Consider the following 14,279-nt stretch of genomic DNA (forward strand, 5'->3'; position numbering starts at 1 on the left):
CTCTTTCCTGGGAGGCTGGATTCACCTGGCTAATACATCTAGTTGCTTTGTATTACTCCCCACCCCCAAAGTCATGGGTACCCACCTGCATCTGTAACTCTCCAGAATAGGGTAGTCTTCTCCAAAAGAGGAAGAGAGATATTTTTCAACCAAAGATATAGTTAATCAGTGAAAGGCATTAGTGTGTTCAAGACATAGTCCTGGATACCCACTGAGTGACTGTCCTTGCCCAGAGGTTTATGGTACCCTGTGGCTCCAAGGGTTAAAGGCACCTCCTTACTACTCACTGGTAGAGCAAGGTCCACTGAGAAACAGTCATTAGCTGTACATAGCTCTGAAGATGTTAATTTTCAAAGAGTTGCATCAAATAATTTTTAATGATGAGGCAGATCTGTAAACGACTCTGCCACTTTCTAGCTAGCAAGCTATTTCACCTCTTCACACCTCCTTTTCCTCATGTGTAAGATGAGGATAAATGAGGCAGAATTTAACACCTTGCTTGGCACATAGCAGGCAATCAATAAAAGCGTATTGCATTTCATTCTGATTTCTACTGAATTTTACAGTTTACAAAAATAAAAAGAGGAACCACTTACATGAATTTAATAACCAACTCAAAAATCTGTTACTAAGTATATTTTGGACAGATCTATTTGTCTCTGCCATTCTCCATGTTAAATTAAAATTAAAATACACTCTTAAAAGGCCCTCATAATTCAGCAGAACAGCATTCAGAATTATGCATCTGAGCTGCATATTTTAATGCTGACTAACTCAATTTGTTGCCCAAAGTCTAGCAGCTTGAGACCTCAGTGTCGTTAAGGTAAGATCTGGGTAAGACATGTGCATCAATGGCATGGTTCTGTCATAGGAGAGTAAGACGTCCTGGTTGGAACTGAGCAGAAGGCAAATGCTTCTTTTGTAAGGTTGGGACCTTTCATATTATTCCCCTATTGTTTTGTAAGGGAGTAAAATGCATGAGCCAATTTAAACAGGCCAGGCAGGGAACCATCCACAGCTCCCACTGGGGACTGGACCAAGTCATACACAATGAAGGCTTGGGCCACAGTGGGGTAAAGGCACCAGCTCTTAGGAACATGGGTCCCCCTAGCATTGGAGTTAATGAGGCCATTGGTTCAGTTCACTTATTTTCCCTTCCAGAGATAATCATGATCAATTTGCATGATGATTATGGAAAAAAATTAAAACACTATTCCCAAAGATCAAGTTAATAAAGGCCTTTGAGACTTAGAGCTTCCTGGAGGAGAAAGGTATATTTTTCTCCAAGAAGGGGGAAAGCATTTGAGCTAAACTATAGCTTAGTTCAATGAAGCAGTGGTGACTTTCTCCCCATGCCCCAACCTTTTTTATTCGTAGCATCTTATACCTCAATTAAACCCTTGAGAATCTCTCAACCCTAAAAGCATGTAATGAATTTAATACAAATTCAAGGGGAAATCAAAGGAGCAGGGGGGACCAAAAAAGTCAGAATGAAGAGAAAAGAATATGAATTTGTAAAATACTCTTGTGGTTGGAAAGCCATGTGCTCCTCCTTCTGCCGACTGATAGATTCTACATTTTCTAGATTCAAACTAAAAATCAGTTCTTTGATACTCCACTCCAGCCTAAGAGTTAGAGGACTTCAGCGACTCACCCCTCTCCTCGGGAGAGACAAAGCCTAATTCTGAGAATCTTACTGAAGGCAGCTGCTTCACATCCAAAGCAATTCCTGCTTTTCATTCAAACTTTGTCCCCTTCCCCCTTTTTTTACATAAAATCAGATCCTGCTTTTTTTTCCTTCTAGGGTTATTTGTACTCTCTGCTCCCTAGAAAAAGCACTTAACCACTTTGGCAGCTGGTTTGGAAGATTAAACCTTAGGAAAACAGTTTACATCCCACCTCCCCTCTGACGGTTTCTATTCTGTAGGTAGAAGTGGTCAAAAGCCCAAGTATATCAGGGTGAAAAAAATGGCAAGTAAACAAGATCTGCATTCTAAGGATTTCTCTTAACAACACTAGGCAAAATGGGACAAAACTACAATCCAAACCAAACAGGAGACCGTACTGCTCTTCCATTTATTAAAGATTTTGGTATTAGTATCTAAACCATCTTTTAAAAATAAGCAGAAGGAGAAATAGTGAAATCAAGCAATATTCTATATCACAGGTGACTTTCCCTATGAGCTTTTCTCGGTTTCTCTATTTCATCTCCCCTACCTAACCCTGGGGAATCCCGTACGCGTACAGACAAAAACATCCTTCTTTAATCATTCTCAGTTTCTCCATACTTTTCTCATAACTTTAGTTCATGGGCCCTCTTGCCACCAAACAACAACAACAACAATAAAATACCCAAAAAACATACCCAAAAAACTCTTAATGGTTTATATCCAGCAAACCCAGAAGGAATGAAATGCTGCATTCTTTTCCATGATTGACTCAAAGGAAGAAACATTTTAAGAGGAAAAAAGAATACTGTTGTGGTGACTTTTTACATTTTATCCATAATGTATCCATTATGTCTTTCCAATGACTAAATACTCTCTTTGAAAATGTATGTCATCATTTTATACGCAACAGTGACCATAATAAATTGAGTTTGAGAGCATGTACTGAACACGTACTTTGGGCCAAGCACTGTGTTAGGTGCTAGTGGGGCCACTACAAAAGTTTTGTAGGCAGTGCCCAGACACGGGTGTCCAGTTGAAGGGACAACTGAAAACCATCGTGTTCTACTCACTCCGAAGCCCAACACCCTGGTGCTGAACACACTGACCTAGAGGAAGGGTGGCCTTTTTGTTACTGATCTGTCCCAAGAGGCACAGTTCCTGTTAATCCTATTTGACAAAGGAAACCCAGGGAGCTTATAACCTAATGGAAGATAATTTCCGTAAAGGGTGACATCAAGTACCTGAGAAGCAGTCCTTTTGAGATGACAAGCAAACAGTTGGGTGGTGGTCACTTCCCCCTTGGCAGTTTCTATATCTAATCAACTTTTTGGTGGCCACTTTCTAAACAGACAATGCTTTTCATTATTGTCTCTACTTCTCCCTTCTTGATTTAAACTGGAATCATAATACTTACCTCCCGTAGCTGTTGTAGGAAATGAACGAGCGCTGGAAGAGCCACACGAAGTGCTGTGTGTCCGACACACTCAGAACAGATGGGCTCCTGTCCCCTCCCTTCCCACACCGACTATGGCCCAAGCATCAAGATGCTGTCCTGTTCAATCCTCCCAACTCCACGAGGCAGGTCCTGAGCCCCTTTTTCTAGTTAAAGAAAATGAGGCTCAGAGAAATGAACATAACCTGCCCCAGGCTGCCCAGCAGCTGATAAATCCCCAAGACCCGGTGTCCTCCCATGACACTAAGGTAGAAAAACCCAGAGGAAGGGAAGTGGGAACTGGAGCAGAAACCCAGTGGATTCTGCGCTCATCTCTCATGCCTAGCACAACACATGGCTCATAGTGCCGCTATTTGTTGAACTGAACTCAAGAAGGAAGATTAGAGAATGAACATTTCCTGAGCAGCCACCTAGGGTAAAACGTGTAAGAAGGTTCTGTCTCTCTCTCTCTCTCTGGTGGCCTGGTCCCCATGCTGCTCTTGTGCAAGCCACCCTGCTCTCCCGCCACCAGTTTTCCATAACCCCTCCAGGGCTTGGGGGCTTTTCTTTCCAAGTCTCATGAATAGGCTGGAGTTCAAAGTACTCACCAAAGCCACCGCTCTCACCTGCACATTGGCCTGTCTTCAGGTTCACTGCCACACCTGCACAGAGAGGCCAGAAAACCCTCAAGGAAAGCTTCCCATCCATCTTCCTGGTGGTCTTTCATTTTTTTGCCAATAAGACGATCTGCTTCACAACACACTTCGATATATTTGACATCTGTCATAAAACCCAGGTCAGACATATCTGTCTTCCGTTAAAATAAGCCATTCAAGAAAGACACTTCCTCTGCTGTTAGGGCCCCACTAGAAATAATTATTGACATATTGTCCACATGTCCAGGCTCTTAATAGGAGCTATAAATTTCTGGTCCTGGTTTCCCTCACTCCTATCAGGGAAGTAAGGTAACACTTACAGAACCAGAAGGAAACCTGCAGGAAAAGCTCTAGCTGAAGTGACTGGCTTCAAACAAATACCTTCCTTTAACATCTTTCCAAAGTTAATGACTGTGGCAACACACAGCTGTTTCTTTGTGATGAGGCATGAATTTTCTCTGAACACTTCACTGAGATGAGTCCTATGTTCACACAGCACGGAAGGAAGCTGTTGGAAGTTTCCTGTGTGGAAGTGATTCCTCTCTAGACAGGGTGGGCTCAACCCTCTAGCAAGTTCTATGTGGGGCAGAATTCTGAGCGTTCAGAGTCTCTGTAAATGCTATTACTATCGGAGACAGCATCATTCACTTCTGATTCTCATTGCTCCTTGAGAGGCACCCACGGAAGAGGCAGGTCCTCAGTTCCCTGAAAACCTGCCAGTTGGAAAACCTGTCACAACGTTATTAAGATCATTACCATGCTCAAAGGTGTTTTAGCCCCTTTCAGCTTCTGTGGGTCAAGTACTTACGGCAAAATATGCAATGTTCCGCCCTTGGGTGGAAAACACAGGCATATATACCTCTTCCTGCTGATCGGGAAGAAAAAGGCCGAGTTTCATAAAGGAAGGAGGATTCCAGAAACACATGTGCTGATTTGGCTATATTTTTGTTGGAGTAAGGAATGAGGACTTCTTTTTAAAGATGTTTGCAAATGTTTCCTTGTAGAAATATTTGCCACACAAGTGACATTTCAGCAGTTAAGATGTACCACACTGAACAAAACATGTTAGCTGAAAATGTTTTACTTAGGGGAAGGGGAAACTTACCAGGATAGATGAAGCATCAAATACTTTCTAGATTCAAGGCCAGCTCGGCCATATGAGCATCCCAGTAGCTGTTTGGTGAGGGGATGGGGTGGGAAGCCTGCAACTTGCTAAACAAGACTTTTAAGAACAGAGATTTGTGCAGACAGGAGGGAAGCCCCCAAATATCGAATGCTGGACACAATAAAATAATATTTCCAGCTATAACGTGTTTTCTAGGTCTTTCTTTTCACCCAGTGCTTGAATAGGCGCCAGACATTTTTGTTTACATACATATAACCTGCTTGCTCCATTTTTACATGAGAAATGGATTGTCTTGTTCAAACTGGAATAAATTGTTGAAAGAAATGTAAGTGCTTAAGTGTCTTCTTCAGTACTGGGAAATCATCTATCATTTGGACTTCGAGTTGGAGCATTGTAAAGAAGAAAGTTGTTCTGTACAGTTATATACTGCTAAACTGAGAATAAAGACTACTGTTGACAGAGATGCTTTAGCAGTATCTGGATGAGAGATTACTCAATGAGAGGCAGAGGAAATCGCCTATTTTCCCTTGCTCAACCCACTCAACTCAAACCACCCAAAACTCTCAGTGGATTTGAAATGAGAGGAAGCAGCTTTTTCTTTTTTTTTTTTCTGAGATAGTCTCACTCTGTAGCCTGGGCTAGAGTACAGTGGCCAGTGGCATCATCATAGCTCACTGCAACCTCAGACTCCTGGGTTCAAGGGCTCCTGCCTCAGCCTCCTGAGTAGCTGGGAATACAGGCCTGTGACACCAGGCCCAGCTAGTTTTTTCTATTTTTAGTAGAGATGGGGGTCTTACTCTAGGTCAGCGTGGTCTCGAACTCCTGAGCTCAAGCGATCCTCCTGCCTTGGCCTCCCCAGAGTGCTGGGATTACAGGTGTGAGCCACCTTGTCCGTCTAGAAGCAGCTAATTTTATGACCAATGACAACACTGATAGTTAAAGATGTTAAGATGGGGGTAATTTAACTCATGTTTCTAACTATGAGCAGTTTAGTGGCAGGTATCAAAAAAAAAAAAAAAAAACAGCAATGACAATTGTCTAGAAATCATCAATCTTGGATGTCTAGACCACAAATTTTCAAAGCAAAGAGTAGATCATGTTATCTCAAGTGGACATCCAACTCCACTAAGCTGGCGTTTTACTTCTTTACCAAAGTTTGAGCTAGGCAAACATGTCAGTGTTGAGCAAGACTTCCCAGCCTTGCAAGAGATGAAGAGGCGTCTCTTTCTGAACTCTGCAAAAGGACTGTCATCCATTAGCTAGTGATGTGTGGCAATACTACAGAGGGTCCAGTATAAGTGGTTGTTAAACAGCAGGCCACCAGCAGGCATTCTGAGATCTGTAGGAGCCTCTCACATGGGCTCACTTTCCCTTTCATGTGTAAAGTATCTCAACATGATGACTGCAGTGAGTTCCTTGCCAGTGATAATGGAAGTCATGCCAGGAAGGTTGTTCATCCTGCACTGGCAGCCATTGGGTGATTGACACACTGGACACTATTAAGTCCTTTCCACATCAGGGCTTTGGCATGTTGCTTACTTTTGGGTCTGGGGAGGGGGCACCTATCCCACTTGATGTCATCTGCCCACAGCGCATGTGCTGTGTAAGAATTATCCCACCTTCTTGCCAGATTTGGGCATGTTGCCTCATGCCTATATTTGGAGGGAATTTGTAGCTCTTTTCACATAACTGAATGTAAGGCAACATATTGTTTCTCCTTGAGAAATGGCCCCCTCCATTACATAGGCAAAGAGCTGGGTTCTGATCTCAGGGACTATTCTGATATTTGCTGCCCACCTGCAAAGAATTAAACAAACTACTGTCTGCAAATGATGATGACTCTTGTTTCGGTTGTATTGCTTCCCAATGAAGGTCTTACGGAGCCTTGGCATGCCTCAGTCCTGCAATTGTGAAGTTTTCTTCCCATTCAGCACGAAAGGCAAATGACACGTGTTTGGGTTTTGTGCTAACAAAGCCCTTCCCCTTGACTTCTCAATGTTTAAACACCCTAAGACCACACACTTTCACAGTGTTGTCTTCATCTGCTCAAGCCTAAATCTTGTGCCTGTAGGTGGGAAATGATGGGATACTATTATCCGGATAGCTGCTGATAATATTTCTACATCCGTTGTTAAGCTTCTTAAGTTTCTTCTTCACTTTTGCAGTGTTTCACATACCATTTTCTAGACAATGTGCCTTAGGTAAAAGCAAGATTCTATACCACGCTCATGAGAGATTACCTAGGACTAAGCTACTGAGCCAATGTCTCAGCCTCACTCATTCAGTCTCTCCATAAATGCACCTTTATAAACCTCTCAGGGGTAAACTGGGTCACTTGATGTTGTTTCAGAACATCTGGAAAATAGTCGCTGGGGTGGAAGGGCTGTTAGAGCTCCTTGTGCAAGGCTCAGGGGATATAATGAAAACATGGACGTGACACACACCAAATGATTCTAAAACATCCACTTGTTTGTACATCCTCAAACTACATATTACCTGCTTTGCCTACAAATAAGAGAGGTTTGGCAAGACAATCATATATATATGATTGCTCCCTCACAAGCTTCAAATCCCTTTTCTGGAATTTTTGGGCAATGAAGAAGCTAACTGTAACCGAACTGAGTATCTATTTTACAGGCCTCAGCAAGGTGAGATCTGGAGGGCCAAAAGCAGGCAGAGGAACAGAGACTAGAAAGGTGGTTGCCAGGGCTGGGGGAAGGGGGAAAAGGGGAAGTATTGGTCAAAGGGTACAAGGTTTCAGTTACGCCCAATGTATAAATTCTGGAGATCTGATGTACAGCATGGGAACTTAGTTCGTAATGCTGTATTATATTCTTGAAGTTTTCTAAGAATGTAGATCTTAAATGTTCTAACCACAAGGAAAAAGAAAGGTAAAGAAGTGACCAGATAGATATGTTAATTAGCCTCATTGTATTCATCATTTCACAATGTATATGTGACCTTTTTGTCAATTACACCTCCATAAAGGTAGGGAAGGGAAGCAGAGGACTCAGCCCACAAAAGCAAGAGCCTACAAGTGACCAGCAAGTTTCCACACAATACACCTGACACAGTCTCTATCTGTAGCCATTTCCAGGTGGACGGGCAAACATGACTGTGTGTTCACAGAAGCCAGCAAATCCATCACCCTGCCCTTCCTAAGCCACTTCATCCATTGGCTGCAATATTTTTTTTCTAGGTGAGAGATTCAGACTTTTCAGGTATGAAAAGTCCTTCCTCCAGCATCTTAAATTCGAAGCCGCGGAACTTCTGAAGTGATTGAGTCATGTGTTTTATGGTTCTCACTTTCCTTAAAATATTAATTAAGAAAACAAAATGAGAGCTTTTCCTTTAGGGGCACACTGAGAGTTAAGCCGACTGTCCCTCAATGCTAGCCATATTGCACTTCCTTCTTGATTAGCACGGGTGCCAGGCTGTTCCTTCAAATTAAGACAATATGCTTACAGTGACGAGCCGTTTTGGCCATCTATCTTCCTTTTGTGATCTGGCTCTCATCGAGCTGAAATGAAGCCATTTCTCCTGCCTGGGGCTGATTAAACAGAGTAAACCCGGTTCTCTAAGGAGACTCTAATGATTCTCCGCAGAGCGCGTGTCAGCCCGGCACCTGCAAGCTTCGGCTCCTCCGTTTCCATCGTAAAATGAAGCATCTGTTTCGGGGAGGTGATATCTTTTCATCATCCGGTGTAGCTCTCTGGTTGGAGTGGATGCAGCTCATTTGGTACACAAGGCTGCTGTGGCACAGGTAACAAATGGTCCCCAAGGAAGTTTCACTCTCAGGAGAGGTGAAAAAGGCACAAGTTTGGGCAAAAAAATTTGGTGAAAGTTTCCATGGCTCACATCATATGGTCTTCTTTTAATAAAAACAGGTTAGGAAACATAAAGAGATTGAAATTAGGCAACTCTTTATTCACAAATGCATTTATTCACTTATTCATTCATCAATGAATATTCATCAAACACCAACTAGTAGCCACGCCCCGCATCCCAGGGACTGGGGATGGAGCCTGAATGCGGTGGACGCAGCCTCTGCTCTGCTGGAGGTCACAAGCTAGCGATGGAGACAGACATGAAACACTTAATGATGAACTAAGGACTTAATTACCACTGGGAGGAGTTTCCCAGATGGGAGGATGCTCTGGGAATATATAAGGGGAGCCTGATGCTTTTGGGGATTCGGGGAAGACTTCCCCTGGGGAAGGGACATTTAAGCTGAGACCTCAAGGACAAGAAAGAATCGTGAGTTAATACAAGGATGAAAGATTATTTTTCAGCCAGGGAAAGGACATGTTCAAAAGCCCTGGGGTGGGAAGGTGGCAACTGGCCCATGTGAAGAATGTGAAAAAGCCAGTGAAAAGGAAAATGGCTAAAGATGCAGCTGGTGACATGGGCAGGGATCAAACCAGGCAGGGCCTTTAGGGTAGAGTTTCATCCCACAAATGTGGTAGGCACAGGTGGTTTGTAAGTAGGAAAATGGGAAGATCATTACTACCAAAGTGCTTTATTACCATTTTCCAACAGGAGCCACGTGGCACTTTCCTTGCTAGGCACTGTAGACATTCATAACTTATGGTCACCAATCATTCTAACATCCTTTTAACATAGATATCTTTAGCCCCACTTTGTAGGCAAGGAAACTAGGGCTTAGAGGGGTAAGTGACAGGCCAGGAACACGCAGCCAGCAGTGTGGGGCCAGGTCTCTAATGCAGCCCAGAGCAGCCCAAGCCCAGGTGCTATCCTCTGCACCACACTACCTTCCCACACACGGAACAAATAATGAACCGCTAAATGTTCATGACACTTATGCAACCTTTTACTTTTCCAATTGTTTGAAACTTTGGTACAATTCCCAATTTATTGATTAATAATATTAAAGTAATAACTCATTATATCATTATATGAATAGAATTAAAGATAGTACAGCAGATTCACTTTGTCTCTTTGAAAGACATCCTAGCAAGAAAGTCTCAAACTAGCACTGCATAGAAACCAAAACCTGAGATCTGAAATTAGATTGACCTGGGTTCAAACCTCAGCTTGTCCAGTGACTGACTGAGTGATCTAGAGCAAGGTGAGCACTACTGTTGAGGCTCAATTTCATCCCTGTAAAATGGGCATATTCACACCTACTTCATTTGGTGGTGGTTGTGAGGATTAAATGAACACCAATTTTCCAAGTTTCTGAGACAGTCAATACACACTAGCCACCATCATCACCACCACCACTGCCACCATCACCTCCTCCATCATTATCGTTATCATGGCCATACCATCATCATCATCATTAGTTAACCAAATTGCCATGTCAGTGGGACATCAAAGAGCTCCTCTCTTCCTCCTAATGTGTGTTTTTGAGCCTATTGCAAGTGTGTTGCTCATTTTCCTGCTCTCACGTTATTGAAAGGAATGTGGACTAATCCCTGGCAGGTAGCTGAAGCCCAAGTCTGCCTAATAATGTCACACAGCAACTAAATTCAAGAACATTTGAAAATGGCACAAAGGAATTCCAAAAAGACTTAAATAACTCTGCAAAAGGAGATCCTTGATGGAGATGGCTGGGATATGGGGCATTAAAAATGTACCTCCTCCTTTAAATAAATAACTATATCAGATGGAAGGATTCTGTTTTGCTTTGAAAACTGCTTTTTTTTGTCATCAGAGATTTTTTTAGACTTTTAAAAAATTACTTGAGGCGTCCACTTGATCATTTTTAAACAATAACAAAGAGTTCACATGCAAGTATTATATAACTATAACATAGCTGTTTATACATGTGATGCAAGTTGCCCCCCAAAAGGATATAAAATATCTAAACTGAGGAAGGTACCTAGACAAGGTCATCTGCTCCTTTGATGGTTAGGTTTCACCATAGTACCTGCCACACCCCTCCCGAAGTTGCTTGTAGCCAAGTTTACACAGCAGATCCACAAAAATCACTTATTAAATGAAATGATGCCTATAAGAGCCCCCTGTCCAGTACCTGGCACATGTTCAGCCTTTGATCAATGTCAGCAATAACACAGTAACAATCCTTCAGGATTGCAAAGACTTTTAAAATCATCCAGTTTAAACTTCCATGCTTCACAGACGATGAAACTATGGTCCCAAGAGGTCATGAAACTTTCACAATATTTCAGAGCTACTAAAACCAGAGCCTACCCGTAAGGGCATGAAGAAGTTTGAGCAATCTGAGATAACTAGAAAGTTCCAGAATGCTTAATGCTCTGAAAAAGCTTTTCCTATCTCATGGGATTGTTCTTCCATCACAGTAATTCTGCTGGCATTCCTTTCTTGTCCTCAGTCCCCACGGGTTCCATGAGAGCAAGGACTGTGCATGCCTCATTTCCCATATTCCTAACATCAGCACAGTCACCTGGCATGTAGTATGTGCTCAAGAAAATACTTGTTGAATTTGATGGAAATGTATCAGCACATAGCACAATGCCAAGGGACAAGCCAAACTGTTACAACGCTCATCATAGAATTCTGTGCAGGACTTTACCTAAATGTTAAGCTTCTAACTATGACTCTGAAAGATAAAGTGTTATTATATAAAAAGTTGCCACCCAAAGATACAAGGTAGCATGTGCCCAGTACATCAAGCTTGTTGTGGGTGATTCCTTCTTAATACAACTTCCTGCCTGTCAGAGAGACAACTCTGTGCAGTGAACAAGACCAGGTAAAAGTTAAAGATGGTCCAGCAACCCAAGGGCTCAACCAGGGGATTAAGTTGAGAACCATGTACACGATAGGCACCCTGCTGACCAGCTTTGGGTAGAAGACCCATTTCCCCTGCTGTCCACTGGGAAACCTCACTGCCAATCTTGCTGAGGTTTGCCCACAGTTGTCTTGAATGCAGTTTGATAATTCACTCTGGTCCTAAAGGCGAGATGCCACTGGTGCTGGAGAAGTCCTGTCTCTGTAGGACGGCTTCTATCAACTGTCACTAGCTCACTCCATGAATTCAAACACACCATTTGTCAGCAACCCTTTTCCCTGCCAAGCTCACAGGGTAATGCTCCTTCCCCTCAAAATACAGTGTCCAGCTGTGGGCCACGAGAAACGGATGGGGCAAAAGACGTGGAGGGTACCATAAATCACTCACTCTCTCTGAGATGCAATTTCATCATTTCTGAAATAACAGTTGTAAGACTTGCTCAATCCACCCCACCAGATGGGCATCAGAACCGTAAGAAGGTCACTGACAGACAGCTTCCAGAATGCAAAGTTGATACAATTATAAACTGATGTTTTATTTCTAGAGAGCTTTCCACTGGGTGTTACGAGGTTAACAAAATGAACGTCACCACATGGCCCTGCCCTTCAAGAAGCTTCAAGTGCAGGAGCATGGCGAGTTAAAAAAAAAAAAAAAAAGTATAGAAAGATAGATACAGACATACACACACACACACATATACACACACACATACACACTTCTTCTATTATCAGATATCCTTGTAAAGGAATCCAATATAGAATACACTAAAGCACATATTAAATAAGCTTTATTTGATTGATTTTGTATACTCTCAGACCATTTCACTCAAATCAGTATATAAAGTTTTACATCTTTAGAAGAGAGGAATAAAGAATATATAAATAGGGTCTTTTTATGTGAAAGTCTATAAATTCAGAATCAGACATTATTAAAATGGATCAGAAAGATAGCCTGGATTACATATGTGCCTCTTATTGCTAGTACCGGTCCACAAGATCAAAAGCTTGGTGGACAGAAGCCTTGTATCTTCAACACAAGTAAAGGAGTTGTATTCAAGAAAATTTGGGGTTTTTCCCCCTTATCAAAAAAACAAGCCTATTTGATATTTTGCCAAAACCGCTTAAAGTGGATTATATCTACACTTGACTTTGCAGTAAGTGCAACAACAAAAATCTCTGAAATTTATAAACAAAAGTTTCTTTCTTGCTTCAGAGTTCAAGGGAAAGAACAACTTTCACTGACTCTCAGACATAAGGCAGCTTGACTGTTACAGAGACATAAAATATATTTATTGTTACTGAAGCTCAAAATTTCCATCCCACTACATTTGAACACTGATTTGGAGTTTACAAAAATAGCACCAGCAACATTGCCAAGGAGATCCTATAACCTTAACTGAAAGTAGGAAAGAAATGTAACCTTTTTAAAGTTCTCTCTATGCAAATACCATGCAGAAGTCACTGACACGCCTCTTCAATATCTGAACCATCCCCAGGGGTAGGGGAGACATGATGGCAAGCTTGTTATTTTGATCTTTCACAGATTTTCTTAAGTTCTTATTCACTTTCTGTGATGGTCTCTGTATCTAAAGCCATCATCTGTAGGTGATAAATTTCTTGAGTCCAATACAGTCATAACCACAAAATCGCAACATAAGTTTTTTATAAAATCTCTGGCTCTATTTGGCTTTTGAGACCAAATTTTCAGTCTTCAGCCATCCATTCAAATGAGATAAATTAACAGCAGCGAAACATGCTAAAACACGTGGGTCTACAAACCTCTGTCCCTTGACCACCCAAAATATTTATTCACATGAGTATAGAACCAACGTTGCTGGGAGTTTGGACTGAAAAAGGACTTTGGAGCACAGGCTTCCAGGAAGCCATGGGAAGCTAGATGGATGGGAGAGGATGCTATTTCCCAGGCAGTGTTGGAAACCCGGTCTGATGCTCTCTACGGGGAGACACTGCAGCATGAACCTAAAGGAGCTATTTGGATGAAAGCCACTGTGAGACTCTGGTCCGAACTGTGCTGCCTGCAGGCTGAAGTGATGAAGTGTGACACACAGACTGAGGGACCTGCCCCACGTGCTCCACCACAGACCTCACGGCAGCTCTGACTCTCCTCCAGGAACGGCAGCAGAGAACCGCGGAGCCCAGCGGAGACCCGATGGAACAATGGAAGCGACTGGGCATACGCAGGAGGTCCCTTTGGGGTCCATGGGAGGCTCTCAAGAGCCCAAATAGATGAATAATATTTGCCAAGTTTAAATTTAAAATTTGAGCATCATTTCAGAAATACATGGCAATAAGTTACCTAAAAAGCTCATTGATGATATGAAGCTGAATAAGGAACCCTGTCGCTATGGCTCCTTTCTCTACAAATGCGCCATCAACACTGACATATCTCTTCTGCGTATTACCATACAGTTCTGCAGCACATCTTAGCACAGCTTCTAAGGGCACCTAATTTACTAATTTAACTCAACTGCTTAAGCACTGGAAGAATCTGGCTCCCTGTTTTTTAAAATGCATTCAGGATTCATAAAACCTAAAAATTATGGTTTCTTTTCATACAGCTATTGGTGTTCATAATTATGAATGTCAATATATAAGTCTAGAATTTGCCATTCACCTTGTAATGCACAATAAGAATGAGA

General features: G+C 42.2%; 1 long non-coding RNA gene across 1 annotated transcript in view; it reads right to left on the bottom strand.

The window, feature by feature from the left end:
• Positions 1-7,814: 7,814 nt before the first annotated feature.
• The window catches only part of LOC123645206, a 72,902-nt gene continuing 66,437 nt past the window's right edge, over positions 7,815-14,279 (bottom strand). Inside the window, exon 6 of the long non-coding RNA XR_006737440.1 lies at positions 7,815-8,755. This is a non-coding gene — a long non-coding RNA (uncharacterized LOC123645206). The remainder of the gene's footprint in view (positions 8,756-14,279) is intronic.

The sequence above is a fragment of the Lemur catta genome, chromosome 9 (genome assembly GCF_020740605.2).
Source record: "Lemur catta isolate mLemCat1 chromosome 9, mLemCat1.pri, whole genome shotgun sequence".
NCBI classification, from domain to species: Eukaryota; Metazoa; Chordata; class Mammalia; order Primates; family Lemuridae; genus Lemur; species Lemur catta.